Source organism: Clytia hemisphaerica, unplaced genomic scaffold (genome assembly GCF_902728285.1).
Source record: "Clytia hemisphaerica strain Z4C2 unplaced genomic scaffold, Clytia hemisphaerica genome assembly, whole genome shotgun sequence".
In the NCBI taxonomy this organism is placed as follows: Eukaryota; Metazoa; Cnidaria; class Hydrozoa; order Leptothecata; family Clytiidae; genus Clytia; species Clytia hemisphaerica.
In genome coordinates, this window is record NW_027104146.1 from 2,718,394 (window position 1) to 2,726,632 (window position 8,239).

Here is an 8,239-nt window from a genome sequence, read left to right on the forward strand (position 1 = left end):
TGTGTCTAGTGTAAATAGAAAAGAGAATAGACTCCCTCACTCCTGGCTCCGCTGAGAGCCACCAGATGAATATACTTACTTACTTTACATACTTATCAAGGTAGGTCAAATTAAAATTTTACTCCAATTGGTTTATTGTCTGATTTAGTCTGTTTTTATGCCTAAAAAGACTACCATACATATTGTCTCTCAGATACATGCTACTTAGATTTTAGTGTAAGAATTGTTAACACTTATAGGCAGTTTAGCGCTAGGGTCATCAACATACTTGGAGCACTAAGCTTCTCTCTCAGAAGCTTAGAAGAAAATATATAAGGGAGCTATGATTTTTTGGAAGATTAAAATAGTACACCACTGAACTTACCGGTTTCATGTATAAAGGCAACCAAGGAACAAAGAATTGCTTAGTTAAGAAATAAGATTAGGTTTACATCACCATATAAGAGAAGCTGACAAAATTTAAAGGGGTTAAGTGGGAAAAAATGTATATGCCTAAGGTATGACGCTTGTTGAACATTGGTTGTCTTTCATGAAAATAATAGAGCAATGCAAAATAAAGTACCGTGTATTTTTAACAGAGTTTGTCTGACAAACACAGAAAGGGTGTAGAGTATCATGAAAACTATGCCTAAACTTGTGCTCATTGAGATAACTGAATCCAACACAAACCCTATCGAGGAAGACAACACTTTGATTATCAGGAACATTGAAAACATGACACTGGTTGGTCTCAAAAAAATTCATTAATTTGTTTTATTATCTTCCTTTTCTGGGCCTGAATACTCGTGAAACCCATGAACAAATGATATTCAGTTTTCTGGATTCAATATCTTTCCCTTTCATCCTTCCATTTTCGTTCTTTGGCAGATCTGAGGTCTTCTTTGTGCTTGGTGGTGATTTCGGCATGATGGCGGTTATCTTTGAAGTCTTGGTCATTATTTCTGTTGTATGCTTAATTTCCTCCTTTATCATGCTTCTTGTCTTTCCTCCATTTCTCAAAGGTTTTCTGCCAGAAAGGTTTCGAGGTTGTTTTTGGTGGAATCACAGGTTTTTGTGCTAGTGTTGGTTTTTTTTTGAGTTTTGAGCTCCTTCTGCATCATATGTAAAGTGTTTTTGCCCATTTTACTTCTTAGATTCTTCCTTATTTGTACATAGATCGTGATCATTATAGGATGTCACAAATATTCGTAGTTGATACAGAGGTAGCTGTCTGCACTCATAATGAACTGTTCTTTTTACATTTTTTGCATTCTAAGCAATACAGGTCTTCATAATGTGTGCAAGGTTAAGGAGGCGAGACTGCTTCAAAAGGCTGACCTTTATCCATTCTAATATTGTGTTCATAATTTTGATGGTTTCATTTGTTTTCAGCCATTTCTTTGAGAAGCTATTAACAACGAAACGATAAAACCTCCAAAAAAATTTCCAAGATTCCAAGAAATTATTGTATTCTTGTGAGAAAACGTAAAATCGAATTTTAAAAGTAACAAGAAAACAGAAACTAATCAACATTGAACTGAAGCTACAGAAATCTCAAGTATGAGTGCGATAAAACTGTATATAAAATATATTTCATTTTATTTAGTATTTTCAACACTTACCTTCCAGTCAGATCTCTGATCTTCACCATTGAAAATTAAAACTTATCCTAAATACTTTTTCTCCAATGCAAAGAGATTCTCAAAAACAAAACCTAATGTCAGTACAGCCAAATATCAATATTCGAGTTATTACAATATTGCTATTTTTGAGGGATTTTTGCCGTAATCAGTTTCGTTTTTAACATAAGGTCTTAGCAAGGAAGTGGTCTTAGCATTGAGAAAAAATCCTAACATACTGGGTGCACCACAAAAAACTTCATTTTTAAGAGTCACTCTACTCCAACTTATAAAAGAGTCCTGAAAATCTTGATGGAGTGATCGACTCTTGCATGTTGAAAATAATCTAAAATCATTTTTTTAAGAAGTTTAATACCTTGACAGAAAAAATGGTCGTGGCAAATAAAGGTATGGTATGCTTAATCTCTGTTGCTGATATTTACATAGGCATGTGGCCGAGTGGATAAGGCGTTGAACTGGCAAGCGGGAAGAACTAATTTTTAAGAGTTTGAATATATGATGCGTTGAAGTTGGGTTATTTTTGTCAGCATTGACCAAACTTTTTATGGTTTTATGATGAGCTCTTATTGATATTTTTGAAATTTCTCGTTAAAATCTTAAGAAACAAACATTTTCTAAGTAGTGTCACCTCAGTGCAGTTTGACTCAGGTCTGCAGAGTCTGTCAAGTACAGTATTTCAATATGGATCAGGTTGGTTAGTGGGAGAAGAGTCAAGAGTCAAGAGTCATGATTATCTCTTTCACTTGAAAACCCAGTATTCCCAAACTTCAAACTAAAAAATATGTATAAAAATCGACTTTTTTTGTTATCTTGCAAACACTTTTTCTAGAACCACAAGTGAAAAGAAAAGCAAAACTGACTGAATAGTGAATGTGTTGCTAAAAAATAATTGACAGGTGCGGGTTTACTCGTGCGGGTTAGAAGTTCCCATTCTAGCTCTATTAATTAATCACATAATACGCTAACGTTCATTATCATGATGTTGAAAATAAAAGTAATTAAGAATACCTAATAAAAAAAAAACAACTAAAGCTAAAATGGGCCGCAATAAGAAGTAGTTAATGCAGAGCTAAGAGGAGCAAGATATGACTGGAGCTGAAAGACCACCACAAGGATATAGTAATAGTGTATAGTAAAGTGAGAGGCTAAAGTGATAATGTAGACCTGAAAGACTTGTGATTTGATAAAACATTGAAATAAACATTAAAATTTTTAGATAATATATAAATATGATTACTTAAAAAGTAATGCATGAGCAATCTTGTTAAATTTATCAGAATGTGTGATTGGAGGTTTTTGTACTGTAATTTGATAGCATGACAAAGGTTTGTTATATGTGACCCTCCAAACGATTTGGAGTACATTAAAAACGAGACCGGTCTTGGTGCGGTCGTGCTCATGCCGCTTTCCGACTGGTTAATTGTGTGAGTAAAAGTTGAAAAAAGCGGCCAGAAGACTGCACAGTACCGTGTGGTCTGTGCGTACAAAACGCCGACTAAAGTGGACGATGGTGCGGTCCCCGTCGACTAAAGCGGACGATGGTGCGGTCCCCGCCGTTTGTATGTATGCTGTATGCTGTTTGTTATGATTTCTCGTTTACCGGAAAACGTTTCGAACGGCAAAATGTCCGCACCATGACCGCACTGAATACCGCACTTATTCAAATGGTGCTCTTTAGTGACCGATCGAGTGCGGTTGAATGGATTTTTAGAAAAGATTTTTGGATGATTTCTGGCCGCATGGTAAATCCTTTCGCCGCTTTTTTGCCGCACATATTATCGATCTGTCCGCACCAAGACGGGTCTCATTTTTAATGTACTCCAAATCGCTTGGGGGGTCACATATTTTAGCATAACAAAGACAAACCCAGGAGGTAAGGTAAATTGTGTTCCGGAGCACGATTTTCAGTGATTAGACTGCACCGGAACTCCAGAATGTTCCGGTGCACTTCCGTTAACTGCACACACGCGTATTTAAAAAAATCAGCCGACTCATGGTAGTAGTTTCAATATTTCAACCAGTGATGCTTTCAAATATAGCAAATGTGACAAATTCAATTTCATTAATGGCTGAACCATCATCCTCAAAGACTATTCAAAAAGTGTTTTATTTGACCAAAGTGTCCATCACCTGGGGACAAATATTTTTTGTAACAATGTTTTAAACAATTTTTTAGAACGTGATGAAAATCAGAAGTACCGGAAGAGCTCCAGAGAAAAGTAGTATTTTTTTAGCTTTCGGAACTTGCGTTTTTTCTAAGAAAGTGTGACCAGTGAAAGAATAACAGAATTTGATTGGCCGTGTTTTCAACAGTCTTTTATAGGATCTGGAAAATTCAAATTCACAGCCCAAACCATGCTACCGTGAGTGGTCCTAAATCCGACAGCCCTGCCTAAATCCTATGGGGTCTTTCAAAGATACAAACTAAAATAAAATTAAAAACAAACCTTTCGTGACACAACAAAGATACCAAAGTGTCAACTAAACTGAGAGATTTGATAGACTGAGCCAATTGAACCAAATAACAATAATTGCTTCTTATACATAACATAGTTTTTTATTGGGTAGGTCTAAAATGCCTAATACCTACTTCCTAATACTTACTACCTAATACTTAATATTTACTGTATATACATCAAAATTGGTTGAAAATACCTTTAAAATAATCAGCATGCCATATAAAATTTGGTGTTAAAAAAAATTCAAGTTTTTGCCTTATAGCGTTTTGAAAACATGAAAATATTTTCTCTCTTTTTTTCTCTTCACTTCATTTTCCAACGCTTTTTCTATAAAGTTTACAGACTACACACATTCTGTCTGAGTGTGATTAATTACGTGCGTCCCGTGCCCTCGTGGGTCGTGCCTTCGTGCCTCGTGCGTCCCGTGCCCTCGTGCCTTCGTGCCCTCGTGCCTTCGTGCCCTCGTGCCTTCGTGCCCTCGTGCCCTCGTGCCTTCGTGGCCTCGTGGGTCCCAAAAAAAATTACGTGGGTCCAAAAAAAAAATACGTGGGTCCTAAAAAAAAATTACGTGGGTCCAAAAAAAAAATACGTAGGTAGTTCGTGGGTCCCGAAAAAAATTACGTGGGTAGTTCGTGGGTCCCAAAAAAAATTACGTGGGTAGTTTGTGGGTCCCGAAAAAAATTACGTGGGTAGTTCGTGGGTCCAAACAAATCTTGTGGGTCCGAAAGAAAATCTCGTGGGTACAGTTCGTGGGTCCGAAAAACATATACTTGGCATCCCAGAATTATTATAGAAAATTTGGTTAAGTTGAGGTGCAAAAAGTCGATGGTTCGATGCCACGAAGGGGGAGGCTTTGTATAAATTTGTCGAAAACTTTTTACAAAATCTTGTAAACACAAACGATTAGGCTCGCTATGGTCAGAGCCCTTAAATTTATCTGTTATGTCAACAGATGCAGAAAAATTTATTTTCGGGTTATTTAACCGAACTATTCAGGTTTTTATTATAAGTGATGGATATAGTGTTAATTATAAGAACTTTCTGAAATAGGCAGGGATTTTTTAATATTTTAATTGAAGTTTGGCATTAGAAATCCTCTCATATCTCAAGCATCACACTGAAATACAACTTGAAATTTTGCAAAAAGACAGTCTGATAGTGCCATGTTTCCCTAGTATAAAAATTTTTAATATTCAATGTCAATTATCTTTGGAAACTTGTATTCGAAAATGGTGTTTTCATTTTGGCGAGATCGTATGTTGTCTCAAAGTATAGCTTTAAGGAGAACAATATCCGATTAAACTCTCAAATTTATCCCAACAAATTCTCCAAAAAAGATTCCGCACAATTACAAGGACACACGTGACTACTGAACCCACGAAATCATTTTCTGGACCCACGAAATCATTTTCCGGACCTACAAAATCAAATCTTTAGGACCGACGTAATTTTTTTTAGGACCCACGTAATTTTTTTTAGGACCCACGTAATTTTTTTTAGGACCCACGTAATTTTTTTCAGGACCCACGTAATTTTTTTCAGGACCCACGTAATTTTTTACAGTACCCACGTAATTTTTTTCAGGACCCACGTAACTTTTTTGAGGACCCACGTGACTTTTTTGAGGACCCACGAACTACCCACGAGGGCACGAAGGCACGAGGGCACGGGACGCACGAGGCACGAAGGCACGACCCACGAGGGCACGAGGGCACGGGACGCACGTAATTAATCACACTCATTCTGTCGAGACACACTTTTTTGTAGGAGAAAAATATTTTGCTTTCTCATTCACATTAGTTTTATCATGAAGGTAATAAAGATAGATGGAGAGTCAATGCCTTTTGTTCTATTCTGATTTATCATCGGAAGCAAACAGCTGTTTGGTTGCTTTGGGAATAAGATGATTCATTTTGGGTATACTCGTGGGAATATTTAAGATGAATGAAAATTACATTTTTAACAAGTATATCGAAATATAATAGCCTAGTCATTAAAAATTGAAAAAAACTTCACATAATAAGCATAATACTCCAAACTTCTAGGGGAAGCTGCCCATAAAGCCATCGATAGATTTAAAAAAGAATTACGTGTTACGATTAGGAACCTTGTATCGATCATTTTGTCAGAGTATGAAAACCGCTGCCCACTTAGACATGAAGATTTTAAGATAAGAAACTTTCAATGATAATGTGATGTGACACTCAATGGTCACAAAATGCCAGCCCAAAAATATATCCTTATGAAAAATTAACATATTCTTTTATCCTTAAATCAGTTGAAACTATTTCGAATCGCATTTTAACTAAAATTTCTCGCAAAATTAAGTTTTCAAAATCAACGGACCAGCTTTTTTCTGTTCTTATAAAGTTATAAATTGATGTTTTTTGCTTCCAATGATGGTACATCAAAGAAAAGCCGCTTTGAATAGATTTATAAAAGATTTCAACGACCATTTAGGTCATTACCGAGACGTTTTCTCTCCATCTGTATATTTATTACCTTCATGGTTTTATTTATAAGAATCAGTTGAGATGATAAAGCCCTACAAACCAATCTCAAGAAGTAGAATGACACTTTACTCTCAATATGATGCAGATAAATACAAAAGGATGAGGACAATTAAATGACCTAACTATATTTAATCTCAAAGAACGTTTAAATAACGTTTTAACCATTTGGATCTTTTTAAAGGAGACTGGGGTGTATAAGAATAACTGTTTTCAAGATATTTGCACATGCGTTCTTATAATTTAAAATCAAAGTCACGAGAGAGACCAGTAAAAGGAAGAAAAGCTAGATAAAGATAATAACTATTTGCTTTGTACTTATATGAGGCGAAGAAAATATTTACTTAATAATATTTAAATATTCTTTTAGGTAACACATTCAAATTGCACAAAACAAATTTTCTTAAAATAGAGATTTCGAACAGCCGAAGGAGAGCCAGGGCCTGGAAGTTCTGGTCTGTAAAGTATCAAACGGAATAGGTAGTCAGTATTAAAGTATTAGATAGTAAGTATTAAGTAGTAGGTATTAGGCGTTTTAGACCTACCCATTTTTTATTACAAAATTGTTGACGTCTTAAACACGAGTAATGGATTCAAAATAATAGCCAAGGAATTATTTTTACAACTCACACTTTTTTTATCACATTAATTGACTATAGTAATCTTGCTAGATCTTTTGTTTTGAGAGTTCTTGCAATAGTTTATTGTTCAACTTGGAGAGGGAATGTTTGTAACCATAGAATTGTTTTTCATAACAGTTACATATTTGGGGGGTCGGATTTAGGACCACTCACGGTATATATTTTGCCATCAGTATATAAAATAAGAAATCATAGCATGGACATTGTTCAAGTCACCTGCCCGCATCGTATTTTTCCAAGTGGAAAATCTGAAAAAAGAAAATTTGTGCCTTTAACGCAAAGCTTTTTTCTCTAGCTCTTCTCTCTGCAGAAAAATAAATGGACACATAAAGAAAACAAAATAACAACACCGATAAAATAGGCCAGACGGTACTCGATTATCGAAGTAATCGATAATGATCGAAGTAATCGAACGACCATTTATCCATTAACAATCGAATTTCGAGTACCAAAATTTCCAAAAAATTGTGAGTCTTCGATCACTTTCTTAACAACCCTTCGAAGACTCAATAACCGTTCAAGTACTTTCATTGTTATTGATTACTCACACTACTAACCCGATCACCATTCCTCACGGACATTTCCATTCCTCACTATTCCTCTTCTATTCCTCACCATTCCTCAGCGTTCCTTGAACGTTCCTCAGGAATGGATATTTCAAAACTTTGTTTTAGCATTCCTCATCTATTCCTCGAACGTTCCTGAGGAATGGACATTTATGACGTTATTCTTAAGCGTTCCTCACTCGTTCCTCGAACGTTCCTCAGGAATGGAGATATTTCAACTTCATTTCAGCATTCCTCATCTATTTCTCGAACATTCCTCAGGAATGGACTTTCATGACGTTATTCTCAAGCGCCCCTCACTCTTTCCTCAGGAATGGACATTTCTGACGTTATATTTAAACGTTCCTCACTCGTTCCTCGAACGTTCCTCAGAAATGAAGTTTCATTCGTTGTTACTAAAAGTGGTAACGGTAGGTAACGATAAGTAACGACAAGTAACGACAA